Here is a 23,219-nt window from a genome sequence, read left to right as displayed (position 1 = left end):
TTTAAAACGGGTTTAATTATTATGCCTGAATATGTGATTAAAACAATCCGGTTAAAACGACGGAGGCGAGATTTGAACTCGCGTGTTTAGGGCCTAATGTATTAGCAATCCATCGCCTTAACCACTCGGCCATCCCTTCCGCGATTTCAACGAGCTAAATCATTTTGACTGCATTTGTGTTCAAAACAAAACGGATAAAACGACGGAGGCGAGATTCGAACTCGCGCGGGCAGAGCCCAATGGATTAGCAGTCCATCGCCATAACCACTCGGCCACCCCGTCCCCGATTTAGAACTGGTTTAAATATTTTGACTGAATTTGTGATTAAAACAACCCGGTTAAAACGACGGAGGCGAGATTCGAACTCGCGTGTTTAGAGCCCAATGTATCAGCAATCCATCTTCTTAACCACCCGGAAATCCCTTCCGCGATTTAAACGAGTGTAATCATTTTGACTGCATTTGTGTTCAAAATAAAACGGATAAAACGACGTAGGCGAGATTCGAACTCGCGCGGGCAGAGCCCAATGGATTAGCAGTCCATCGCCTTAAACACCCCGTCCTCGATTTAAAACGGGTTTAATTATTATGCCTGAATTTGTGATTAAAACAATCCGGTTAAAACGACGGAGGCGAGATTTGAACTCGCGTGTTTAGGGCCCAATGTATCAGCAATCCATCGCCTTAACCACTAGGTCATCCCTTCCGCGGTTTAAACGAGCTAAATCATTTTGACTGCATTTGTGTTCAAAACAAAACGGATAAAACGACGGAGGCGAGATTCGAACTCGCGCGGGCAGAGCCCAATGGATTAGCAGTCCATCGCCGTAACCACTCGGCCACCCCGTCCCCGATTTAGACCTGGTTTAAATATTTTGACTGAATTTGTGATTAAAACAACCCGGTTAAAACGACGGAGGCGAGATTCGAACTCGCGTGTTTAGAGCCCAATGTATCAGCAATCCATCTTCTTAACCACCCGGAAATCCCTTCCGCGATTTAAACGAGTGTAATCATTTTGACTGCATTTGTGTTCAAAACAAAACGGATAAAACGACGTAGGCGAGATTCGAACTCGCGCGGGCAGAGCCCAATGGATTAGCAGTCCATCGCCTTAAACACCCCGTCCTCGATTTAAAACGGGTTTAATTATTATGCCTGAATTTGTGATTAAAACAATCCGGTTAAAACGACGGAGGCGAGATTTGAACTCGCGTGTTTAGGGCCTAATGTATTAGCAATCCATCGCCTTAACCACTCGGCCATCCCTTCCGCGATTTCAACGAGCTAAATCATTTTGACTGCATTTGTGTTCAAAACAAAACGGATAAAACGACGGAGGCGAGATTCGAACTCGCGCGGGCAGAGCCCAATGGATTAGCAGTCCATCGCCCTAACCACTCGGCCACCCCGTCCCCGATTTAGAACTGGTTTAAATATTTTGACTGAATTTGTGATTAAAACAACCCGGTTAAAACGACGGAGGCGAGATTCGAACTCGCGTGTTTAGAGCCCAATGTATCAGCAATCCATCTTCTTAACCACCCGGAAATCCCTTCCGCGATTTAAACGAGTGTAATCATTTTGACTGCATTTGTGTTCAAAACAAAACGGATAAAACGACGTAGGCGAGATTCGAACTCGCGCGGGCAGAGCCCAATGGATTAGCAGTCCATCGCCTTAAACACCCCGTCCTCGATTTAAAACGGGTTTAGTTAATATGCCTGAATTTGTGATTAAACAATCCGGTTAAAACGACGGAGGCGAGATTTGAACTCGCGTGTTTAGGGCCCAATGTATCAGCAATCCATCGCCTTAACCACTAGGTCATCCCTTCCGCGTTTTGAACGAGCTAAATCATTTTGACTGCATTTGTGTTCAAAACAAAACGGATAAAACGACGGAGGCGAGATTCGAACTCGCGCGGGCAGAGCCCAATGGATTAGCAGTCCATCGCCGTAACCACTCGGCCACCCCGTCCCCGATTTAGAACTGGTTTAAATATTTTGACTGAATTTGTGATTAAAACAACCCGGTTAAAACGACGGAGGCGAGATTCGAACTCGCGTGTTTAGAGCCCAATGTATCAGCAATCCATCTTCTTAACCACCCGGAAATCCCTTCCGCGATTTAAACGAGTGTAATCATTTTGACTGCATTTGTGTTCAAAACAAAACGGATAAAACGACGTAGGCGAGATTCGAACTCGCGCGGGCAGAGCCCAATGGATTAGCAGTCCATCGCCTTAAACACCCCGTCCTCGATTTAAAACGGGTTTAATTATTATGCCTGAATTTGTGATTAAAACAATCCGGTTAAAACGACGGAGGCGAGATTTTAACTCGCGTGTTTAGGGCCTAATGTACTAGCAATCCATCGCCTTAACCACTCGGCCATCCCTTCCGCGATTTCAACGAGCTAAATCATTTTGACTGCATTTGTGTTCAAAACAAAACGGATAAAACGACGGAGGCGAGATTCGAACTCGCGCGGGCAGAGCCCAATGGATTAGCAGTCCATCGCCGTAACCACTCGGCCACCCCGTCCCCGATTTAGAACTGGTTTAAATATTTTGACTGAATTTGTGATTAAAACAACCCGGTTAAAACGACGGAGGCGAGATTCGAACTCGCGTGTTTAGAGCCCAATGTATCAGCAATCCATCTTCTTAACCACCCGGAAATCCCTTCCGCGATTTAAACGAGTGTAATCATTTTGACTGCATTTGTGTTCAAAACAAAACGGATAAAACGACGTAGGCGAGATTCGAACTCGCGCGGGCAGAGCCCAATGGATTAGCAGTCCATCGCCTTAAACACCCCGTCCTCGATTTAAAACGGGTTTAATTATTATGCCTGAATTTGTGATTAAAACAATCCGGTTAAAACGACGGAGGCGAGATTTTAACTCGCGTGTTTAGGGCCTAATGTACTAGCAATCCATCGCCTTAACCACTAGGTCATCCCTTCCGCGATTTCAACGAGCTAAATCATTTTGACTGCATTTGTGTTCAAAACAAAACGGATAAAACGACGGAGGCGAGATTCGAACTCGCGCGGGCAGAGCCCAATGGATTAGCAGTCCATCGCCGTAACCACTCGGCCACCCCGTCCCCGATTTAGAACTGGTTTAAATATTTTGACTGAATTTGTGATTAAAACAACCCGGTTAAAACGACGGAGGCGAGATTCGAACTCGCGTGTTTAGAGCCCAATGTATCAGCAATCCATCTTCTTAACCACCCGGAAATCCCTTCCGCGATTTAAACGAGTGTAATCATTTTGACTGCATTTGTGTTCAAAACAAAACGGATAAAACGACGTAGGCGAGATTCGAACTCGCGCGGGCAGAGCCCAATGGATTAGCAGTCCATCGCCTTAAACACCCCGTCCTCGATTTAAAACGGGTTTAATTATTATGCCTGAATTTGTGATTAAAACAATCCGGTTAAAACGACGGAGGCGAGATTTTAACTCGCGTGTTTAGGGCCTAATGTACTAGCAATCCATCGCCTTAACCACTCGGCCATCCCTTCCGCGATTTCAACGAGCTAAATCATTTTGACTGCATTTGTGTTCAAAACAAAACGGATAAAACGACGGAGGCGAGATTCGAACTCGCGCGGGCAGAGCCCAATGGATTAGTAGTCCATCGCCCTAACCACTCGGCCACCCCGTCCCCGATTTAGAACTGGTTTAAATATTTTGACTGAATTTGTGATTAAAACAACCCGGTTAAAACGACGGAGGCGAGATTCGAACTCGCGTGTTTAGAGCCCAATGTATCAGCAATCCATCTTCTTAACCACCCGGAAATCCCTTCCGCGATTTAAACGAGTGTAATCATTTTGACTGCATTTGTGTTCAAAACAAAACGGATAAAACGACGTAGGCGAGATTCGAACTCGCGCGGGCAGAGCCCAATGGATTAGCAGTCCATCGCCTTAAACACCCCGTCCTCGATTTAAAACGGGTTTAATTATTATGCCTGAATTTGTGATTAAAACAATCCGGTTAAAACGACGGAGGCGAGATTTGAACTCGCGTGTTTAGGGCCCAATGTATCAGCAATCCATCGCCTTAACCACTAGGTCATCCCTTCCGCGTTTTAAACGAGCTAAATCATTTTGACTGCATTTGTGTTCAAAACAAAACGGATAAAACGACGGAGGCGAGATTCGAACTCGCGCGGGCAGAGCCCAATGGATTAGCAGTCCATCGCCGTAACCACTCGGCCACCCCGTCCCCGATTTAGAACTGGTTTAAATATTTTGACTGAATTTGTGATTAAAACAACCCGGTTAAAACGACGGAGTCGAGATTCGAACTCGCGTGTTTAGAGCCCAATGTATCAGCAATCCATCTTCTTAACCACCCGGAAATCCCTTCCGCGATTTAAACGAGTGTAATCATTTTGACTGCATTTGTGTTCAAAACAAAACGGATAAAACGACGTAGGCGAGATTCGAACTCGCGCGGGCAGAGCCCAATGGATTAGCAGTCCATCGCCTTAAACACCCCGTCCTCGATTTAAAACGGGTTTAATTATTATGCCTGAATTTGTGATTAAAACAATCCGGTTAAAACGACGGAGGCGAGATTTTAACTCGCGTGTTTAGGGCCTAATGTACTAGCAATCCATCGCCTTAACCACTCGGCCATCCCTTCCGCGATTTCAACGAGCTAAATCATTTTGACTGCATTTGTGTTCAAAACAAAACGGATAAAACGACGGAGGCGAGATTCGAACTCGCGCGGGCAGAGCCCAATGGATTAGTAGTCCATCGCCCTAACCACTCGGCCACCCCGTCCCCGATTTAGAACTGGTTTAAATATTTTGACTGAATTTGTGATTAAAACAACCCGGTTAAAACGACGGAGGCGAGATTCGAACTCGCGTGTTTAGAGCCCAATGTATCAGCAATCCATCTTCTTAACCACCCGGAAATCCCTTCCGCGATTTAAACGAGTGTAATCATTTTGACTGCATTTGTGTTCAAAACAAAACGGATAAAACGACGTAGGCGAGATTCGAACTCGCGCGGGCAGAGCCCAATGGATTAGCAGTCCATCGCCTTAAACACCCCGTCCTCGATTTAAAACGGGTTTAATTATTATGCCTGAATTTGTGATTAAAACAATCCGGTTAAAACGACGGAGGCGAGATTTGAACTCGCGTGTTTAGGGCCCAATGTATCAGCAATCCATCGCCTTAACCACTAGGTCATCCCTTCCGCGTTTTAAACGAGCTAAATCATTTTGACTGCATTTGTGTTCAAAACAAAACGGATAAAACGACGGAGGCGAGATTCGAACTCGCGCGGGCAGAGCCCAATGGATTAGCAGTCCATCGCCGTAACCACTCGGCCACCCCGTCCCCGATTTAGAACTGGTTTAAATATTTTGACTGAATTTGTGATTAAAACAACCCGGTTAAAACGACGGAGTCGAGATTCGAACTCGCGTGTTTAGAGCCCAATGTATCAGCAATCCATCTTCTTAACCACCCGGAAATCCCTACCGCGATTTAAACGAGTGTAATCATTTTGACTGCATTTGTGTTCAAAACAAAACGGATAAAACGACGTAGGCGAGATTCGAACTCGCGCGGGCAGAGCACAATGGATTAGCAGTCCATCGCCTTAAACACCCCGTCCTCGATTTAAAACGGGTTTAATTATTATGCCTGAATTTGTGATTAAAACAATCCGGTTAAAACGACGGAGGCGAGATTTGAACTCGCGTGTTTAGGGCCTAATGTATTAGCAATCCATCGCCTTAACCACTCGGCCATCCCTTCCGCGATTTCAACGAGCTAAATCATTTTGACTGCATTTGTGTTCAAAACAAAACGGATAAAACGACGGAGGCGAGATTCGAACTCGCGCGGGCAGAGCCCAATGGATTAGCAGTCCATCGCCTTAACCACTCGGCCACCCCGTCCCCGATTTAGAACTGGTTTAAATATTTTGACTGAATTTGTGATTAAAACAACCCGGTTAAAACGACGGAGGCGAGATTCGAACTCGCGTGTTTAGAGCCCAATGTATCAGCAATCCATCTTCTTAACCACCCGGAAATCCCTTCCGCGATTTAAACGAGTGTAATCATTTTGACTGCATTTGTGTTCAAAACAAAACGGATAAAACGACGTAGGCGAGAATCGAACTCACGCGGGCAGAGCCCAATTGTTTAGCAGTCCATCGCCTTAAACACCCCGTCCTCGATTTAAAACTGGTTTAATTATTTTGCCTGAATTTGTGATTAAAACAATCCGGTTAAAACGACGGAGGCGAGATTCGAACTCGCGCGGGCAGAGCCCAATGGATTAGCAGTCCATCGCCCTAACCACTCGGCCACCCCGTCCCCGATTTAGAACTGGTTTAAATATTTTGACTGAATTTGTGATTAAAACAACCCGGTTAAAACGACGGAGGCGAGATTCGAACTCGCGTGTTTAGAGCCCAATGTATCAGCAATCCATCTTCTTAACCACCCGGAAATCCCTTCCGCGATTTAAACGAGTGTAATCATTTTGACTGCATTTGTGTTCAAAACAAAACGGATAAAACGACGTAGGCGAGAATCGAACTCACGCGGGCAGAGCCCAATTGTTTAGCAGTCCATCGCCTTAAACACCCCGTCCTCGATTTAAAACTGGTTTAATTATTTTGCCTGAATTTGTGATTAAAACAATCCGGTTAAAACGACGGAGGCGAGATTCGAACTCGCGCGGGCAGAGCCCAATGGATTAGCAGTCCATCGCCCTAACCACTCGGCCACCCCGTCCCCGATTTAGAACTGGTTTAAATATTTTGACTGAATTTGTGATTAAAACAACCCGGTTAAAACGACGGAGGCGAGATTCGAACTCGCGTGTTTAGAGCCCAATGTATCAGCAATCCATCTTCTTAACCACCCGGAAATCCCTTCCGCGATTTAAACGAGTGTAATCATTTTGACTGCATTTGTGTTCAAAACAAAACGGATAAAACGACGTAGGCGAGATTCGAACTCGCGCGGGCAGAGCCCAATGGATTAGCAGTCCATCGCCTTAAACACCCCGTCCTCGATTTAAAACGGGTTTAGTTATTATGCCTGAATTTGTGATTAAACAATCCGGTTAAAACGACGGAGGCGAGATTTGAACTCGCGTGTTTAGGGCCCAATGTATCAGCAATCCATCGCCTTAACCACTAGGTCATCCCTTCCGCGTTTTAAACGAGCTTAGTCATTTTGACTGCATTTGTGTTCAAAACAAAACGGATAAAACGACGGAGGCGAGATTCGAACTCGCGCGGGCAGAGCCCAATAGATTTGCAGTCCATCGCCGTAACCACTCGGCCACCCCGTCCCCGATTTAGAACTGGTTTAAATATTTTGACTGAATTTGTGATTAAAACAACCCGGTTAAAACGACGGAGGCGAGATTCGAACTCGCGTGTTTAGAGCCCAATGTATCAGCAATCCATCTTCTTAACCACCCGGAAATCCCTACCGCGATTTAAACGAGTGTAATCATTTTGACTGCATTTGTGTTCAAAACAAAACGGATAAAACGACGTAGGCGAGATTCGAACTCGCGCGGGCAGAGCACAATGGATTAGCAGTCCATCGCCTTAAACACCCCGTCCTCGATTTAAAACGGGTTTAATTATTATGCCTGAATTTGTGATTAAAACAATCCGGTTAAAACGACGGAGGCGAGATTTGAACTCGCGTGTTTAGGGCCTAATGTATTAGCAATCCATCGCCTTAACCACTCGGCCATCCCTTCCGCGATTTCAACGAGCTAAATCATTTTGACTGCATTTGTGTTCAAAACAAAACGGATAAAACGACGGAGGCGAGATTCGAACTCGCGCGGGCAGAGCCCAATGGATTAGCAGTCCATCGCCTTAACCACTCGGCCACCCCGTCCCCGATTTAGAACTGGTTTAAATATTTTGACTGAATTTGTGATTAAAACAACCCGGTTAAAACGACGGAGGCGAGATTCGAACTCGCGTGTTTAGAGCCCAATGTATCAGCAATCCATCTTCTTAACCACCCGGAAATCCCTTCCGCGATTTAAACGAGTGTAATCATTTTGACTGCATTTGTGTTCAAAACAAAACGGATAAAACGACGTAGGCGAGAATCGAACTCACGCGGGCAGAGCCCAATTGTTTAGCAGTCCATCGCCTTAAACACCCCGTCCTCGATTTAAAACTGGTTTAATTATTTTGCCTGAATTTGTGATTAAAACAATCCGGTTAAAACGACGGAGGCGAGATTCGAACTCGCGCGGGCAGAGCCCAATGGATTAGCAGGCCATCGCCTTAACCACTCGACCACCCCGTCCTCGATTTAGAACTGGTTTAATTATTTTGCCTGAATTTGTGATTAAAACAATCCGGTTAAAACGACGAAGGCGAGATTCGAACTCGCGTGTTTAGGGCCCAATGTATTAGCAATCCATCGCCTTAACCACTCGGCCATCCCTTCCGCGATTTCAACGAGCTAAATCATTTTGACTGCATTTGTGTTCAAAACAAAACGGATAAAACGACGGAGGCGAGATTCGAACTCGCGCGGGCAGAGCCCAATGGATTAGCAGTCCATCGCCCTAACCACTCGGCCACCCCGTCCCCGATTTAGAACTGGTTTAAATATTTTGACTGAATTTGTGATTAAAACAACCCGGTTAAAACGACGGAGGCGAGATTCGAACTCGCGTGTTTAGAGCCCAATGTATCAGCAATCCATCTTCTTAACCACCCGGAAATCCCTTCCGCGATTTAAACGAGTGTAATCATTTTGACTGCATTTGTGTTCAAAACAAAACGGATAAAACGACGTAGGCGAGATTCGAACTCGCGCGGGCAGAGCCCAATGGATTAGCAGTCCATCGCCTTAAACACCCCGTCCTCGATTTAAAACGGGTTTAGTTATTATGCCTGAATTTGTGATTAAACAATCCGGTTAAAACGACGGAGGCGAGATTTGAACTCGCGTGTTTAGGGCCCAATGTATCAGCAATCCATCGCCTTAACCACTAGGTCATCCCTTCCGCGTTTTAAACGAGCTTAGTCATTTTGACTGCATTTGTGTTCAAAACAAAACGGATAAAACGACGGAGGCGAGATTCGAACTCGCGCGGGCAGAGCCCAATAGATTAGCAGTCCATCGCCGTAACCACTCGGCCACCCCGTCCCCGATTTAGAACTGGTTTAAATATTTTGACTGAATTTGTGATTAAAACAACCCGGTTAAAACGACGGAGGCGAGATTCGAACTCGCGTGTTTAGAGCCCAATGTATCAGCAATCCATCTTCTTAACCACCCGGAAATCCCTTCCGCGATTTAAACGAGTGTAATCATTTTGACTGCATTTGTGTTCAAAACAAAACGGATAAAACGACGTAGGCGAGATTCGAACTCGCGCGGGCAGAGCCCAATGGATTAGCAGTCCATCGCCTTAAACACCCCGTCCTCGATTTAAAACGGGTTTAATTATTATGCCTGAATTTGTGATTAAAACAATCCGGTTAAAACGACGGAGGCGAGATTTGAACTCGCGTGTTTAGGGCCTAATGTACTAGCAATCCATCGCCTTAACCACTCGGCCATCCCTTCCGCGATTTCAACGAGCTAAATCATTTTGACTGCATTTGTGTTCAAAACAAAACGGATAAAACGACGGAGGCGAGATTCGAAATCGCGCGGGCAGAGCCCAATGGATTAGCAGTCCATCGCCCTAACCACTCGGCCACCCCGTCCCCGATTTAGAACTGGTTTAAATATTTTGACTGAATTTGTGATTAAAACAACCCGGTTAAAACGACGGAGGCGAGATTCGAACTCGCGTGTTTAGAGCCCAATGTATCAGCAATCCATCTTCTTAACCACCCGGAAATCCCTTCCGCGATTTAAACGAGTGTAATCATTTTGACTGCATTTGTGTTCAAAACAAAACGGATAAAACGACGTAGGCGAGATTCGAACTCGCGCGGGCAGAGCCCAATGGATTAGCAGTCCATCGCCTTAAACACCCCGTCCTCGATTTAAAACGGGTTTAATTATTATGCCTGAATTTGTGATTAAAACAATCCGGTTAAAACGACGGAGGCGAGATTTGAACTCGCGTGTTTAGGGCCTAATATATTAGCAATCCATCGCCTTAACCACTCGGCCATCCCTTCCGCGGTTTCAACGAGCTAAATCATTTTGACTGCATTTGTGTTCAAAACAAAACGGATAAAACGACGGAGGCGAGATTCGAACTCGCGCGGGCAGAGCCCAATGGATTAGCAGTCCATCGCCGTAACCACTCGGCCACCCCGTCCCCGATTTAGAACTGGTTTAAATATTTTGACTGAATTTGTGATTAAAACAACCCGGTTAAAACGACGGAGGCGAGATTCGAACTCGCGTGTTTAGAGCCCAATGTATCAGCAATCCATCTTCTTAACCACCCGGAAATCCCTTCCGCGATTTAAACGAGTGTAATCATTTTGACTGCATTTGTGTTCAAAACAAAACGGATAAAACGACGTAGGCGAGATTCGAACTCGCGCGGGCAGAGCCCAATGGATTAGCAGTCCATCGCCTTAAACACCCCGTCCTCGATTTAAAACGGGTTTAATTATTATGCCTGAATTTGTGATTAAAACAATCCGGTTAAAACGACGGAGGCGAGATTTGAACTCGCGTGTTTAGGGCCTAATGTATTAGCAATCCATCCCCTTAACCACTCGGCCATCCCTTCCGCGTTTTCAACGAGCTAAATCATTTTGACTGCATTTGTGTTCAAAACAAAACGGATAAAACGACGGAGGCGAGATTCGAACTCGCGCGGGCAGAGCCCAATGGATTAGCAGTCCATCGCCCTAACCACTCGGCCACCCCGTCCCCGATTTAGAACTGGTTTAAATATTTTGACTGAATTTGTGATTAAAACAACCCGGTTAAAACGACGGAGGCGAGATTCGAACTCGCGTGTTTAGAGCCCAATGTATCAGCAATCCATCTTCTTAACCACCCGGAAATCCCTTCCGCGATTTAAACGAGTTAAATCATTTTGACTGCATTTGTGTTCAAAACAAAACGGATAAAACGACGTAGGCGAGATTCGAACTCGCGCGGGCAGAGCCCAATGGATTAGCAGTCCATCGCCTTAAACACCCCGTCCTCGATTTAAAACGGGTTTAATTATTATGCCTGAATTTGTGATTAAAACAATCCGGTTAAAACGACGGAGGCGAGATTTGAACTCGCGTGTTTAGGGCCTAATGTATTAGCAATCCATCGCCTTAACCACCTGGCCATCCCTTCCGCGATTTCAACGAGCTAAATCATTTTGACTGCATTTGTGTTCAAAACAAAACGGATAAAACGACGGAGGCGAGATTCGAACTCGCGCGGGCAGAGCCCAATGGATTAGCAGTCCATCGCCTTAACCACTCGGCCACCCCGTCCCCGATTTAGAACTGGTTTAAATATTTTGACTGAATTTGTGATTAAAACAATCCGGTTAAAACGACGGAGGCGAGATTCGAACTCGCGTGTTTAGAGCCCAATGTATCAGCAATTCATCTTCTTAACCACCCGGAAATCCCTTCCGCGATTTAAACGAGTTAAATCATTTTGACTGCATTTGTGTTCCAAACAAAACGGATAAAACGACGGAGGCGAGATTCGAACTCGCGCGGGCCTAATGTATTAGCAATCCATCGCCTTAACCACTCGGCCATCCCTTCCGCGATTTAAACGAGTTAAATCATTTTGACTGCATTTGTGTTCAAAACAAAACGGATAAAACGACGGAGGCGAGATTCGAACTCGCGCGGGCAGAGCCCAATGGATTAGCAGTCCATCGCCTTAACCACCCCGTCCTCGATTTAAAACTGGTTTAATTATTTTGCCTGAATTTGTGATTAAAACAATCCGGTTAAAACGACGGAGGCGAGATTCGAACTCGCGTGTTTAAGGCCCAATGTATTAGCAAGCCATCGCCTTAACCACTCGGCCATCCCTTCCGCGTTTTCAACGAGCTAAATCATTTTGACTGCATTTGTGTTCAAAACAAAACGGATAAAACGACGGAGGCGAGATTCGAACTCGCGCGGGCAGAGCCCAATGGATTAGCAGTCCATCGCCCTAACCACTCGGCCACCCCGTCCCCGATTTAGAACTGGTTTAAATATTTTGACTGAATTTGTGATTAAAACAACCCGGTTAAAACGACGGAGGCGAGATTCGAACTCGCGTGTTTAGAGCCCAATGTATCAGCAATCCATCTTCTTAACCACCCGGAAATCCCTTCCGCGATTTAAACGAGTTAAATCATTTTGACTGCATTTGTGTTCAAAACAAAACGGATAAAACGACGTAGGCGAGATTCGAACTCGCGCGGGCAGAGCCCAATGGATTAGCAGTCCATCGCCTTAAACACCCCGTCCTCGATTTAAAACGGGTTTAATTATTATGCCTGAATTTGTGATTAAAACAATCCGGTTAAAACGACGGAGGCGAGATTTCAACTCGCGTGTTTAGGGCCTAATGTATTAGCAATCCATCGCCTTAACCACTCGGCCATCCCTTCCGCGATTTAAACGAGTTAAATCATTTTGACTGCATTTGTGTTCCAAACAAAACGGATAAAACGACGGAGGCGAGATTCGAACTCGCGCGGGCCTAATGTATTAGCAATCCATCGCCTTAACCACTCGGCCATCCCTTCCGCGATTTAAACGAGTTAAATCATTTTGACTGCATTTGTGTTCAAAACAAAACGGATAAAACGACGGAGGCGAGATTCGAACTCGCGCGGGCAGAGCCCAATGGATTAGCAGTCCATCGCCTTAACCACCCCGTCCTCGATTTAAAACTGGTTTAATTATTTTGCCTGAATTTGTGATTAAAACAATCCGGTTAAAACGACGGAGGGGAGATTCGAACTCGCGTGTTTAAGGCCCAATGTATTAGCAATCCATCGCCTTAACCACTCGGCCATCCCTTCCGCGTTTTCAACGAGCTAAATCATTTTGACTGCATTTGTGTTCAAAACAAAACGGATAAAACGACGGAGGCGAGATTCGAACTCGCGCGGGCAGAGCCCAATGGATTAGCAGTCCATCGCCCTAACCACTCGGCCACCCCGTCCCCGATTTAGAACTGGTTTAAATATTTTGACTGAATTTGTGATTAAAACAACCCGGTTAAAACGACGGAGGCGAGATTCGAACTCGCGTGTTTAGAGCCCAATGTATCAGCAATCCATCTTCTTAACCACCCGGAAATCCCTTCCGCGATTTAAACGAGTTAAATCATTTTGACTGCATTTGTGTTTAAAACAAAACGGATAAAACGACGTAGGCGAGATTCGAACTCGCGCGGGCAGAGCCCAATGGATTAGCAGTCCATCGCCTTAAACACCCCGTCCTCGATTTAAAACGGGTTTAATTATTATGCCTGAATTTGTGATTAAAACAATCCGGTTAAAACGACGGAGGCGAGATTTGAACTCGCGTGTTTAGGGCCTAATGTATTAGCAATCCATCGCCTTAACCACTCGGCCATCCCTTCCGCGATTTCAACGAGCTAAATCATTTTGACTGCATTTGTGTTCAAAACAAAACGGATAAAACGACGGAGGCGAGATTCGAACTCGCGCGGGCAGAGCCCAATGGATTAGCAGTCCATCGCCTTAACCATTCGGCCACCCCGTCCCCGATTTAGAACTGGTTTAAATATTTTGACTGAATTTGTGATTAAAACAATCCGGTTAAAACGACGGAGGCGAGATTCGAACTCGCGTGTTTAGAGCCCAATGTATCAGCAATTCATCTTCTTAACCACCCGGAAATCCCTTCCGCGATTTAAACGAGTGTAATCATTTTGACTGCATTTGTGTTCAAAACAAAACGGATAAAACGACGTAGGCGAGATTCGAACTCGCGCGGGCAGAGCCCAATGGATTAGCAGTCCATCGCCTTAAACACCCCGTCCTCGATTTAAAACGGGTTTAATTATTATGCCTGAATTTGGGATTAAAACAATCCGGTTAAAACGACGGAGGCGAGATTTCAACTCGCGTGTTTAGGGCCTAATGTATTAGCAATCCATCGCCTTAACCACTCGGCCATCCCTTCCGCGATTTAAACGAGTTAAATCATTTTGACTGCATTTGTGTTCCAAACAAAACGGATAAAACGACGGAGGCGAGATTCGAACTCGCGCGGGCCTAATGTATTAGCAATCCATCGCCTTAACCACTCGGCCATCCCTTCCGCGATTTAAACGAGTTAAATCATTTTGACTGCATTTGTGTTCAAAACAAAACGGATAAAACGACGGAGGCGAGATTCAAACTCGCGCGGGCAGAGCCCAATGGATTAGCAGTCCATCGCCTTAACCACCCCGTCCTCGATTTAAAACTGGTTTAATTATTTTGCCTGAATTTGTGATTAAAACAATCCGGTTAAAACGACGGAGGCGAGATTCGAACTCGCGTGTTTAAGGCCCAATGTATTAGCAATCCATCGCCTTAACCACTCGGCCATCCCTTCCGCGATTTAAACGAGTTAAATCATTTTGACTGCATTTGTGTTCAAAACAAAACGGATAAAACGACGGAGGCGAGATTCGAACTCGCGCGGGCAGAGCCCAATGGATTAGCAGTCCATCGCCTTAAACACCCCGTCCTCGATTTAAAACGGGTTTAATTATTATGCCTGAATTTGTGATTAAAACAATCCGGTTAAAACGACGGAGGCGAGATTTGAACTCGCGTGTTTAGGGCCTAATGTATTAGCAATCCATCGCCTTAACCACTCGGCCATCCCTTCCGCGATTTCAACGAGCTAAATCATTTTGACTGCATTTGTGTTCAAAACAAAACGGATAAAACGACGGAGGCGAGATTCGAACTCGCGCGGGCAGAGCCCAATGGATTAGCAGTCCATCGCCTTAAACACCCCGTCCTCGATTTAAAACGGGTTTAATTATTTTGCCTGAATTTGTGATTAAAACAATCCGGTTAAAACGACGGATGCGAGATTCGAACTCGCGTGTTTATAGCCTAATGTATTAGCAATCCATCGCCTTAACCACTCGGCCATCCCTTCCGCGATTACACCGAGTTTTATCATTTTGACTGCATTGGTGTTCAAAACAAAACGGATAAAACGACGGAGGCGAGATTCGAACTCGCGCGGGCAAAGCCCAATGGATTAGCAGTCCATCGCCGTAACCACTCGGCCACCCCGTCCTCGATCTAAAACTGGTTTAAATATTTTGCCTGAATTTGTGATTAAAACAATCCGGTTAAAACGACGGAGGCGAGATTCGAACTCGCGTGTTTAGGGCCCAATGTATTAGCAATCCATCGCCTTAACCATTCGGCCATCCCTTCCGCGATTAAACCGAGTTTAATCATTTTGACTGCATTGGTGTTCAAAACAAATCGGATAAAACGACGGAGGCGAGATTCGAACTCGCGCGGGCAGAGCCCAATGGATTAGCAGTCCATCGCCTTAACCACTCGGCCACCCCGTCCTCCATTTAGAACTGGTTTAAATATTTTGCCTGAATTTGTGATTAAAACAATCCGGTTAAAACGACGGAGGCGAGATTCGAACTCGCGTGTTTAGGGCCCAATGTATCAGCAATCCATCGCCTTAACCACTCGGCCATCCCTTCCGCGATTTAAACGAGTTAAATCATTTTGACTGCATTTGTGTTCAAAACAAAACGGATAAAACGACGGAGGCGAGATTCGAACTCGCGCGGGCAGAGCCCAATGGATTAGCAGTCCATCGCCTTAACCACCCCGTCCCCGATTTAAAACTGGTTTAATTATTTTGCCTGAATTTGTGATTAAAACAATCCGGTTAAAACGACGGAGGCGAGATTCGAACTCGCGTGTTTAAGGCCCAATGTATTAGCAATCCATCGCCTTAACCACTCGGCCATCCCTTCCGCGATTTAAACGAGTTAAATCATTTTGACTGCATTTGTGTTCAAAACAAAACGGATAAAACGACGGAGGCGAGATTCGAACTCGCGCGGGCAAAGCCCAATGGATTAGCAGTCCATCGCCGTAACCACTCGGCCACCCCGTCCTCGATCTAAAACTGGTTTAAATATTTTGCCTGAATTTGTGATTAAAACAATCCGGTTAAAACGACGGAGGCGAGATTCGAACTCGCGTGTTTAGGGCCCAATGTATTAGCAATCCATCGCCTTAAATACTCGGCCATCCCTTCCGCGATTAAACCGAGTTTAATCATTTTGACTGCATTGGTGTTCAAAACAAATCGGATAAAACGACGGAGGCGAGATTCGAACTCGCGCGGGCAGAGCCCAATGTATTAGCAGTCCATCGCCGTAACCACTCGGCCACCCCGTCCTCGATTTAAAACTGGTTTAAATATTTTGCCTGAATTTGTGATTAAAACAATCCGGTTAAAACGACGGAGGCGAGATTCGAACTCGCGCGGGCAGAGCCCAATGGATTAGCAGTCCATCGCCTTAACCACTCGGCCACCCCGTCCTCGATTTAGAACTGGTTTAAATATTTTGCCTGAATTTGTGATTAAAACAATCCGGTTAAAACGACGGAGGCGAGATTCGAACTCGCGTGTTTAGGGCCCAATGTATTAGCAATCCATCGCCTTAACCATTCGGCCATCCCTTCCGCGATTAAACCGAGTTTAATCATTTTGACTGCATTGGTGTTCAAAACAAAACGGATAAAACGACGGAGGCGAGATTCGAACTCGCGCGGGCAGAGCCCAATGGATTAGCAGTCCATCGCCGTAACCACTCGGCCACCCCGTCCTCGATTTAAAACTTGTTTAAATATTTTGCCTGAATTTGTGATTAAAACAATCCCGTTAAAACGACGGAGGCGAGATTCGAACTCGCGTGTTTAGGGCCCAATGTATTAGCAATCCATCGCCTTAACCATTCGGCCATCCCTTCCGCGATTAAACCGAGTTTAATCATTTTGGCTGCATTGGTGTTCAAAACAAAACGGATAAAACGACGGAGGCGAGATTCGAACTCGCGCGGGCAGAGCCCAATGGCTTAGCAGTCCATCGCCTTAACCACCCCGTCCTCGATTTAAAACTGGTTTAATTATTTTGCCTGAATTTGTGATTAAAACAATCCGGTTAAAACGACGGAGGCGAGATTCGAACTCGCGTGTTTAGGGCCCAATGTATCAGCAATCCATCGCCTTAACCACTCGGCCATTCCTTCCGCGATTTAAACGAGTTAAATCATTTTGACTGCATTTGTGTTCAAAACAAAACGGATAAAACGACGGAGGCGAGATTCGAACTCGCGCGGGCAGAGCCCAATGTATTAGCAATCCATCGCCTTAACCATTCGGCCATCCCTTCCGCGATTAAACCGAGTTTAATCATTTTGACTGCATTGGTGTTCAAAACAAAACGGATAAAACGACGGAGGCGAGATTCGAACTCGCGCGGGCAGAGCCCAATGTATTAGCAGTCCATCGCCGTAACCACTCGGCCACCCCGTCCTCGATTTAAAACTGGTTTAAATATTTTGCCTGAATTTGTGATTAAAACAATCCGGTTAAAACGACGGAGGCGAGATTCGAACTCGCGTGTTTAGGGCCCAATGTATTAGCAATCCATCGCCTTAACCATTCGGCCATCCCTTCCGCGATTAAACCGAGTTTAATCATTTTGTCTGCATTGGTGTTCAAAACAAAACGGATAAAACGACGGAGGCGAGATTCGAACTCGCGCGGGCAGAGCCCAATGGCTTAGCAGTCCATCGCCTTAACCACCCCGTCCTCGATTTAAAACTGGTTTAATTATTTTGCCTGAATTTGTGATTAAAACAATCCGGTTAAAACGACGGAGGCGAGATTCGAACTCGCGTGTTTAGGGCCTAATGTATTAGCAATCCATCGCCTTAACCACTCGGCCATCCCTTCCGCGATTTCAACGAGCTAAATCATTTTGACTGCATTTGTGTTCAAAACAAAACGGATAAAACGACGGAGGCGAGATTCGAACTCGCGCGGGCAGAGCCCAATGGATTAACAGTCCATCGCCTTAACCACTCGGCCACCCCGTCCCCGATTTAGAACTGGTTTAAATATTTTGACTGAATTTGTGATTAAAACAATCCGGTTAAAACGACGGAGGCGAGATTCGAACTCGCGTGTTTAGGGCCCAATGTATCAGCAATCCATCGCCTTAACCACTCGGCCATTCCTTCCGCGATTTAAACGAGTTAAATCATTTTGACTGCATTTGTGTTCAAAACAAAACGGATAAAACGACGGAGGCGAGATTCGAACTCGCGCGGGCAGAGCCCAATGGATTAGCAGTCCATCGCCATAACCACTCGGCCACCCCGTCCTCGATTTAAAACTGGTTTAAATATTTTGCCTGAATTTGTGATTAAAACAATCCGGTTAAAACGACGGAGGCGAGATTCGAACTCGCGTGTTTAGGGCCCAATGTATTAGCAATCCATCGCCTTAACCATTGGGCCATCCCTTCCGCGATTAAACCGAGTTTAATCATTTTGACTGCATTGGTGTTCAAAACAAAACGGATAAAACGACGGAGGCGAGATTCGAACTCGCGCGGGCAGAGCCCAATGGATTAGCAGTCCATCGCCTTAACCACTCGGCCACCCCGTCCTCGATTTAGAACTGGTTTAAATATTTTGCCTGAATTTGTGATTAAAACAATCCGGTTAAAACGACGGAGGCGAGATTCGAACTCGCGTGTTTAGGGCCAAATGTATCAGCAATCCATCGCCTTAACCACTCGGCCATCCCTTCCGCGATTTAAACGAGTTAAATCATTTTGACTGCATTTGTGTTCAAAACAAAACGGATAAAACGACGGAGTCGAGATTCGAACTCGCGCGGGCAGAGCCCAATGGATTAGCAGTCCATCGCCGTAACCACTCGGCCACCCCGTCCTCGATTTAGAACAGGTTTAAATATTTTGCCTGAATTTGTGATTAAAACAATCCGGTTAAAACGACGGAAGCGAGATTCGAACTCGCGTGTTTAGGGCCTAATGTATTAGCAATCCATCGCCTTAACCACTCGGCCATCCCTTCCGCGATTTCAACGAGCTAAATCATTTTGACTGCATTTGTGTTCAAAACAAAACGGACAAAACGACGGAGGCGAGATTCGAACTCGCGCGGGCAGAGCCCAATGGATTAGCAGTCCATCGCCTTAACCACTCGGCTCTCCGTCCCCGACTTAGAACTGGTTTAAATATTTTGACTGAATTTGTGATTAGAACAATTCGGTTAAAACGACGAAGGCGAGATTAGAACTCGCGTGTTTAGGGCCCAATGTATCAGCAATCCATCGCCTTAACCACTAGGCCATCCCTTCCGCGTTTTAAACGAGTTAAATCATTTTGACTGCATTTGTGTTCAAAACAAAACGGATAAAACGACGGAGGCGAGATTCGAACTTGCGCGGGCAGAGCCCAATGAATTAGCAGTCCATCGCCGTAACCACTCGGCCACCCCGTCCTCGATTTAAAACTGGTTTAAATATTTTGCCTGAATTTGTGATTAAACAATCCGGTTAAAACGACGGAGGCGAGATTCGAACTCGCGTGTTTAGGGCCCAATGTATTAGCAATCCATCGCCTTAACCATTCGGCCATCCCTTCCGCGATTAAACCGAGTTTAATCATTTTGACTGCATTTGTGTTCAAAACAAAACGGATAAAACGACGGAGGCGAGATTCCAGCTCGCGCGGGCAGAGCCCAATGGATTAGCAGTCCATCGCCTTAACCACCCCGTCCTCGATTTAAAACTGGTTTAATTATTTTGCCTGAATTTGTGATTAAAACAATCCGGTTAAAACGACGGAGGCGAGATTCGAACTCGCGTGTGTAAGGCCCAATGTATTAGCAATCCATCGCCTTAACCACTCGGCCATCCCTTCCGCGATTTAAACGAGTTAAATCATTTTGACTGCATTTGTGTTCAAAACAAAACGGATAAAACGACGGAGGTGAGATTCGAACTCGCGCGGGCAGAGCCCAATGGATTAGCAGTCCATCGCCTTAACCACTCGGCCACCCCGTCCCCGATTTAAAACTGGTTTAATTATATTGCATGAATTTGTGATTAAAACAATCCGGTTAAAACGACGGAGGCGAGATTCGAACTCGCGTGTTTAGAGCAAAATGTATTAGCAATCCATCGCCTTAACCATTCGGCCATCCCTTCCGCGATTTAAACGAGTTAAATCATTTTGACTGCATTTGTGTTCAAAACAAAACGGATAAAACGACGGAGGCAAGATTCGAACTCGCGCGGGCCTAATGTACTAGCAATCCATCGCCTCAACCACTCGGCCATCCCTTCCGCGATTTAAACGAGTTAAATCATTTTGACTGCATTTGTGTTCAAATCAAAACGGATAAAACTACGGAGGCGAGATTCGAACTCGCGCGGTCAGAGCCCAATGGATTAGCAGTCCATCGCCTTAACCAATCGGCCACCCCGTCCTCGATTTAAAACTGGTTTAATTATATTGCCTGAATTTGTGATTAAAACAATCCGGTTAAAACGACGGAGGCGAGATTCGAACTCGCGTGTTTAGAGCAAAATGTATTAGCAATCCATCGCCTTAACCATTCGGCCATCCCTTCCGCGATTTAAACGAGTTAAATCATTTTGACTGCATTTGTGTTCAAAACAAAACGGATAAAACGACGGAGGCGAGATTCGAACTCGCGCGGGCAGAGCCCAATGGATTAGCAGTCCATCGCCTTAACCACTCGGCCACCCCGTCCTCGATTTAGAACTGGTTTAAATATTTTGCCTGAATTTGTGATTAAAACAATCCGGTTAAAACGACGGAGGCGAGATTCGAACTCGCGTGTTTAGGGCCCAATGTATCAGCAATCCATCGCCTTAACCACTCGGCCATCCCTTCCGCGATTTAAACGAGTTAAATCATTTTGACTGCATTTGTGTTCAAAACAAAACGGATAAAACGACGGAGTCGAGATTCGAACTCGCGCGGGCAGAGCCCAATGGATTAGCAGTCCATCGCCGTAACCACTCGGCCACCCCGTCCTCGATTTAGAACAGGTTTAAATATTTTGCCTGAATTTGTGATTAAAACAATCCGGTTAAAACGACGGAAGCGAGATTCGAACTCGCGTGTTTAGGGCCTAATGTATTAGCAATCCATCGCCTTAACCACTCGGCCATCCCTTCCGCGATTTCAACGAGCTAAATCATTTTGACTGCATTTGTGTTCAAAACAAAACGGACAAAACGACGGAGGCGAGATTCGAACTCGCGCGGGCAGAGCCCAATGGATTAGCAGTCCATCGCCTTAACCACTCGGCTCTCCGTCCCCGACTTAGAACTGGTTTAAATATTTTGACTGAATTTGTGATTAGAACAATTCGGTTAAAACGACGAAGGCGAGATTAGAACTCGCGTGTTTAGGGCCCAATGTATCAGCAATCCATCGCCTTAACCACTAGGCCATCCCTTCCGCGTTTTAAACGAGTTAAATCATTTTGACTGCATTTGTGTTCAAAACAAAACGGATAAAACGACGGAGGCGAGATTCGAACTTGCGCGGGCAGAGCCCAATGAATTAGCAGTCCATCGCCGTAACCACTCGGCCACCCCGTCCTCGATTTAAAACTGGTTTAAATATTTTGCCTGAATTTGTGATTAAAACAATCCGGTTAAAACGACGGAGGCGAGATTCGAACTCGCGTGTTTAGGGCCCAATGTATTAGCAATCCATCGCCTTAACCATTCGGCCATCCCTTCCGCGATTAAACCGAGTTTAATCATTTTGACTGCATTTGTGTTCAAAACAAAACGGATAAAACGACGGAGGCGAGATTCCAACTCGCGCGGGCAGAGCCCAATGGATTAGCAGTCCATCGCCTTAACCACCCCGTCCTCGATTTAAAACTGGTTTAATTATTTTGCCTGAATTTGTGATTAAAACAATCCGGTTAAAACGACGGAGGCGAGATTCGAACTCGCGTGTGTAAGGCCCAATGTATTAGCAATCCATCGCCTTAACCACTCGGCCATCCCTTCCGCGATTTAAACGAGTTAAATCATTTTGACTGCATTTGTGTTCAAAACAAAACGGATAAAACGACGGAGGTGAGATTCGAACTCGCGCGGGCAGAGCCCAATGGATTAGCAGTCCATCGCCTTAAACACCCCGTCCTCGATTTAAAACGGGTTTAATTATTTTGCCTGAATTTGTGATTAAAACAATCCGGTTAAAACGACGGATGCGAGATTCGAACTCGCGTGTTTAGGGCCTAATGTATTAGCAATCCATCGCCTTAACCACTCGGCCATCCCTTCCGCGATTAAACCGAGTTTTATCATTTTGACTGCATTGGTGTTCAAAACAAAACGGATAAAACGACGGAGGCGAGATTCGAACTCGCGCGGGCAGAGCCCAATGGATTAGCAGTCCATCGCCGTAACCACTCGGCCACCCCGTCCTCGATCTAAAACTGGTTTAAATATTTTGCCTGAATTTGTGATTAAAACAATCCGGTTAAAACGACGGAGGCGAGATTCGAACTCGCGTGTTTAGGGCCCAATGTATTAGCAATCCATCGCCTTAAATACTCGGCCATCCCTTCCGCGATTTAAACGAGTTAAATCATTTTGACTGCATTTGTGTTCAAAACAAAACGGATAAAACGACGGAGGCGAGATTCGAACTCGCGCGGGCAGAGCTCAATGGATTAGCAGTCCATCGCCTTAACCACCCCGTCCTCGATTTAAAACGGGTTTAATTATTTTGCCTGAATTTGTGATTAAAATAATCCGGTTAAAACGACGGAGGCGAGATTCGAACTCGCGTGTTTAGTGCAAAATGTATTAGCAATCCATCGCCTTAACCATTCGGCCATCCCTTCCGCGATTTAAACGAGTTAAATCATTTTGACTGCATTTGTGTTCAAAACAAAACGGATAAAACGACAGAGGCGAGATTTGAACTCGCGTGTTTAGGGCCTAATGTATTAGCAATCCATCGCCTTAACCACTCGGCCATCCCTTCCGCGATTTAAACGAGTTAAATCATTTTGACTGCAATTGTGTTCAAAACAAAACGGATAAAACGACGGAGGCGAGATTCGAACTCGCGCGGGCAGAGCCCAATGGATTAGCAGTCCACCGCCTTAACCACCCCGTCCTCGA

General features: G+C 45.9%; 46 non-coding genes across 46 annotated transcripts; all 46 read right to left on the bottom strand.

Moving 5' to 3' along the window:
- Positions 1–200: 200 nt before the first annotated feature.
- On the bottom strand, positions 201–282 carry TRNAS-GCU (transfer RNA serine (anticodon GCU)). Its single transcript has one exon. It is a non-coding gene; the product is annotated as a tRNA-Ser (tRNA).
- A 484-nt stretch (positions 283–766) lies between these two features.
- Positions 767–848, bottom strand: TRNAS-GCU (transfer RNA serine (anticodon GCU)). The gene has a single exon. It is a non-coding gene; the product is annotated as a tRNA-Ser (tRNA).
- A 484-nt stretch (positions 849–1,332) lies between these two features.
- Positions 1,333–1,414, bottom strand: TRNAS-GCU (transfer RNA serine (anticodon GCU)). The gene has a single exon. It is a non-coding gene; the product is annotated as a tRNA-Ser (tRNA).
- Positions 1,415–1,897: 483 nt separating this feature from the next.
- Positions 1,898–1,979, bottom strand: TRNAS-GCU (transfer RNA serine (anticodon GCU)). Its single transcript has one exon. It is a non-coding gene; the product is annotated as a tRNA-Ser (tRNA).
- Positions 1,980–2,463: 484 nt separating this feature from the next.
- TRNAS-GCU (transfer RNA serine (anticodon GCU)) lies at positions 2,464–2,545 on the bottom strand. The gene has a single exon. It is a non-coding gene; the product is annotated as a tRNA-Ser (tRNA).
- Positions 2,546–3,029: 484 nt separating this feature from the next.
- On the bottom strand, positions 3,030–3,111 carry TRNAS-GCU (transfer RNA serine (anticodon GCU)). Its single transcript has one exon. It is a non-coding gene; the product is annotated as a tRNA-Ser (tRNA).
- A 484-nt stretch (positions 3,112–3,595) lies between these two features.
- TRNAS-ACU (transfer RNA serine (anticodon ACU)) lies at positions 3,596–3,677 on the bottom strand. Its single transcript has one exon. It is a non-coding gene; the product is annotated as a tRNA-Ser (tRNA).
- A 484-nt stretch (positions 3,678–4,161) lies between these two features.
- On the bottom strand, positions 4,162–4,243 carry TRNAS-GCU (transfer RNA serine (anticodon GCU)). The gene has a single exon. It is a non-coding gene; the product is annotated as a tRNA-Ser (tRNA).
- A 484-nt stretch (positions 4,244–4,727) lies between these two features.
- On the bottom strand, positions 4,728–4,809 carry TRNAS-ACU (transfer RNA serine (anticodon ACU)). The gene has a single exon. It is a non-coding gene; the product is annotated as a tRNA-Ser (tRNA).
- Positions 4,810–5,293: 484 nt separating this feature from the next.
- On the bottom strand, positions 5,294–5,375 carry TRNAS-GCU (transfer RNA serine (anticodon GCU)). Its single transcript has one exon. It is a non-coding gene; the product is annotated as a tRNA-Ser (tRNA).
- Positions 5,376–5,859: 484 nt separating this feature from the next.
- Positions 5,860–5,941, bottom strand: TRNAS-GCU (transfer RNA serine (anticodon GCU)). Its single transcript has one exon. It is a non-coding gene; the product is annotated as a tRNA-Ser (tRNA).
- Positions 5,942–6,282: 341 nt separating this feature from the next.
- On the bottom strand, positions 6,283–6,364 carry TRNAS-GCU (transfer RNA serine (anticodon GCU)). Its single transcript has one exon. It is a non-coding gene; the product is annotated as a tRNA-Ser (tRNA).
- Positions 6,365–6,705: 341 nt separating this feature from the next.
- TRNAS-GCU (transfer RNA serine (anticodon GCU)) lies at positions 6,706–6,787 on the bottom strand. The gene has a single exon. It is a non-coding gene; the product is annotated as a tRNA-Ser (tRNA).
- Positions 6,788–7,270: 483 nt separating this feature from the next.
- On the bottom strand, positions 7,271–7,352 carry TRNAC-GCA (transfer RNA cysteine (anticodon GCA)). The gene has a single exon. It is a non-coding gene; the product is annotated as a tRNA-Cys (tRNA).
- Positions 7,353–7,836: 484 nt separating this feature from the next.
- TRNAS-GCU (transfer RNA serine (anticodon GCU)) lies at positions 7,837–7,918 on the bottom strand. The gene has a single exon. It is a non-coding gene; the product is annotated as a tRNA-Ser (tRNA).
- A 341-nt stretch (positions 7,919–8,259) lies between these two features.
- TRNAS-GCU (transfer RNA serine (anticodon GCU)) lies at positions 8,260–8,341 on the bottom strand. Its single transcript has one exon. It is a non-coding gene; the product is annotated as a tRNA-Ser (tRNA).
- A 205-nt stretch (positions 8,342–8,546) lies between these two features.
- On the bottom strand, positions 8,547–8,628 carry TRNAS-GCU (transfer RNA serine (anticodon GCU)). The gene has a single exon. It is a non-coding gene; the product is annotated as a tRNA-Ser (tRNA).
- A 483-nt stretch (positions 8,629–9,111) lies between these two features.
- TRNAS-GCU (transfer RNA serine (anticodon GCU)) lies at positions 9,112–9,193 on the bottom strand. Its single transcript has one exon. It is a non-coding gene; the product is annotated as a tRNA-Ser (tRNA).
- Positions 9,194–9,677: 484 nt separating this feature from the next.
- TRNAS-GCU (transfer RNA serine (anticodon GCU)) lies at positions 9,678–9,759 on the bottom strand. Its single transcript has one exon. It is a non-coding gene; the product is annotated as a tRNA-Ser (tRNA).
- A 484-nt stretch (positions 9,760–10,243) lies between these two features.
- Positions 10,244–10,325, bottom strand: TRNAS-GCU (transfer RNA serine (anticodon GCU)). Its single transcript has one exon. It is a non-coding gene; the product is annotated as a tRNA-Ser (tRNA).
- A 484-nt stretch (positions 10,326–10,809) lies between these two features.
- Positions 10,810–10,891, bottom strand: TRNAS-GCU (transfer RNA serine (anticodon GCU)). The gene has a single exon. It is a non-coding gene; the product is annotated as a tRNA-Ser (tRNA).
- Positions 10,892–11,375: 484 nt separating this feature from the next.
- TRNAS-GCU (transfer RNA serine (anticodon GCU)) lies at positions 11,376–11,457 on the bottom strand. Its single transcript has one exon. It is a non-coding gene; the product is annotated as a tRNA-Ser (tRNA).
- A 622-nt stretch (positions 11,458–12,079) lies between these two features.
- On the bottom strand, positions 12,080–12,161 carry TRNAS-GCU (transfer RNA serine (anticodon GCU)). Its single transcript has one exon. It is a non-coding gene; the product is annotated as a tRNA-Ser (tRNA).
- Positions 12,162–13,062: 901 nt separating this feature from the next.
- On the bottom strand, positions 13,063–13,144 carry TRNAS-GCU (transfer RNA serine (anticodon GCU)). Its single transcript has one exon. It is a non-coding gene; the product is annotated as a tRNA-Ser (tRNA).
- Positions 13,145–13,628: 484 nt separating this feature from the next.
- TRNAS-GCU (transfer RNA serine (anticodon GCU)) lies at positions 13,629–13,710 on the bottom strand. Its single transcript has one exon. It is a non-coding gene; the product is annotated as a tRNA-Ser (tRNA).
- A 1,459-nt stretch (positions 13,711–15,169) lies between these two features.
- Positions 15,170–15,251, bottom strand: TRNAS-GCU (transfer RNA serine (anticodon GCU)). Its single transcript has one exon. It is a non-coding gene; the product is annotated as a tRNA-Ser (tRNA).
- Positions 15,252–15,456: 205 nt separating this feature from the next.
- TRNAS-GCU (transfer RNA serine (anticodon GCU)) lies at positions 15,457–15,538 on the bottom strand. The gene has a single exon. It is a non-coding gene; the product is annotated as a tRNA-Ser (tRNA).
- Positions 15,539–16,022: 484 nt separating this feature from the next.
- On the bottom strand, positions 16,023–16,104 carry TRNAS-GCU (transfer RNA serine (anticodon GCU)). Its single transcript has one exon. It is a non-coding gene; the product is annotated as a tRNA-Ser (tRNA).
- A 205-nt stretch (positions 16,105–16,309) lies between these two features.
- TRNAS-GCU (transfer RNA serine (anticodon GCU)) lies at positions 16,310–16,391 on the bottom strand. The gene has a single exon. It is a non-coding gene; the product is annotated as a tRNA-Ser (tRNA).
- Positions 16,392–16,453: 62 nt separating this feature from the next.
- Positions 16,454–16,535, bottom strand: TRNAS-GCU (transfer RNA serine (anticodon GCU)). Its single transcript has one exon. It is a non-coding gene; the product is annotated as a tRNA-Ser (tRNA).
- Positions 16,536–16,740: 205 nt separating this feature from the next.
- Positions 16,741–16,822, bottom strand: TRNAS-GCU (transfer RNA serine (anticodon GCU)). Its single transcript has one exon. It is a non-coding gene; the product is annotated as a tRNA-Ser (tRNA).
- A 484-nt stretch (positions 16,823–17,306) lies between these two features.
- Positions 17,307–17,388, bottom strand: TRNAS-GCU (transfer RNA serine (anticodon GCU)). The gene has a single exon. It is a non-coding gene; the product is annotated as a tRNA-Ser (tRNA).
- Positions 17,389–17,449: 61 nt separating this feature from the next.
- On the bottom strand, positions 17,450–17,531 carry TRNAS-GCU (transfer RNA serine (anticodon GCU)). Its single transcript has one exon. It is a non-coding gene; the product is annotated as a tRNA-Ser (tRNA).
- A 484-nt stretch (positions 17,532–18,015) lies between these two features.
- Positions 18,016–18,097, bottom strand: TRNAN-GUU (transfer RNA asparagine (anticodon GUU)). The gene has a single exon. It is a non-coding gene; the product is annotated as a tRNA-Asn (tRNA).
- A 205-nt stretch (positions 18,098–18,302) lies between these two features.
- On the bottom strand, positions 18,303–18,384 carry TRNAS-GCU (transfer RNA serine (anticodon GCU)). The gene has a single exon. It is a non-coding gene; the product is annotated as a tRNA-Ser (tRNA).
- Positions 18,385–18,589: 205 nt separating this feature from the next.
- Positions 18,590–18,671, bottom strand: TRNAS-GCU (transfer RNA serine (anticodon GCU)). Its single transcript has one exon. It is a non-coding gene; the product is annotated as a tRNA-Ser (tRNA).
- A 205-nt stretch (positions 18,672–18,876) lies between these two features.
- Positions 18,877–18,958, bottom strand: TRNAS-GCU (transfer RNA serine (anticodon GCU)). The gene has a single exon. It is a non-coding gene; the product is annotated as a tRNA-Ser (tRNA).
- Positions 18,959–19,163: 205 nt separating this feature from the next.
- TRNAS-GCU (transfer RNA serine (anticodon GCU)) lies at positions 19,164–19,244 on the bottom strand. Its single transcript has one exon. It is a non-coding gene; the product is annotated as a tRNA-Ser (tRNA).
- Positions 19,245–19,449: 205 nt separating this feature from the next.
- Positions 19,450–19,531, bottom strand: TRNAS-GCU (transfer RNA serine (anticodon GCU)). The gene has a single exon. It is a non-coding gene; the product is annotated as a tRNA-Ser (tRNA).
- Positions 19,532–20,014: 483 nt separating this feature from the next.
- On the bottom strand, positions 20,015–20,096 carry TRNAS-GCU (transfer RNA serine (anticodon GCU)). The gene has a single exon. It is a non-coding gene; the product is annotated as a tRNA-Ser (tRNA).
- A 343-nt stretch (positions 20,097–20,439) lies between these two features.
- TRNAS-GCU (transfer RNA serine (anticodon GCU)) lies at positions 20,440–20,521 on the bottom strand. The gene has a single exon. It is a non-coding gene; the product is annotated as a tRNA-Ser (tRNA).
- Positions 20,522–20,726: 205 nt separating this feature from the next.
- Positions 20,727–20,808, bottom strand: TRNAS-GCU (transfer RNA serine (anticodon GCU)). Its single transcript has one exon. It is a non-coding gene; the product is annotated as a tRNA-Ser (tRNA).
- A 205-nt stretch (positions 20,809–21,013) lies between these two features.
- Positions 21,014–21,095, bottom strand: TRNAS-GCU (transfer RNA serine (anticodon GCU)). The gene has a single exon. It is a non-coding gene; the product is annotated as a tRNA-Ser (tRNA).
- A 205-nt stretch (positions 21,096–21,300) lies between these two features.
- TRNAS-GCU (transfer RNA serine (anticodon GCU)) lies at positions 21,301–21,381 on the bottom strand. The gene has a single exon. It is a non-coding gene; the product is annotated as a tRNA-Ser (tRNA).
- Positions 21,382–21,586: 205 nt separating this feature from the next.
- Positions 21,587–21,668, bottom strand: TRNAS-GCU (transfer RNA serine (anticodon GCU)). The gene has a single exon. It is a non-coding gene; the product is annotated as a tRNA-Ser (tRNA).
- A 763-nt stretch (positions 21,669–22,431) lies between these two features.
- Positions 22,432–22,513, bottom strand: TRNAS-GCU (transfer RNA serine (anticodon GCU)). Its single transcript has one exon. It is a non-coding gene; the product is annotated as a tRNA-Ser (tRNA).
- Positions 22,514–23,219: the final 706 nt, after the last annotated feature.

This window comes from Phalangium opilio, unplaced genomic scaffold (genome assembly GCF_054372755.1).
Source record: "Phalangium opilio isolate 3A_F unplaced genomic scaffold, DU_Popi_V2 ptg001662l_1, whole genome shotgun sequence".
NCBI lineage: Eukaryota > Metazoa > Arthropoda > Arachnida > Opiliones > Phalangiidae > Phalangium > Phalangium opilio.
This window is presented reverse-complemented; position numbering and strand designations above follow the sequence as displayed.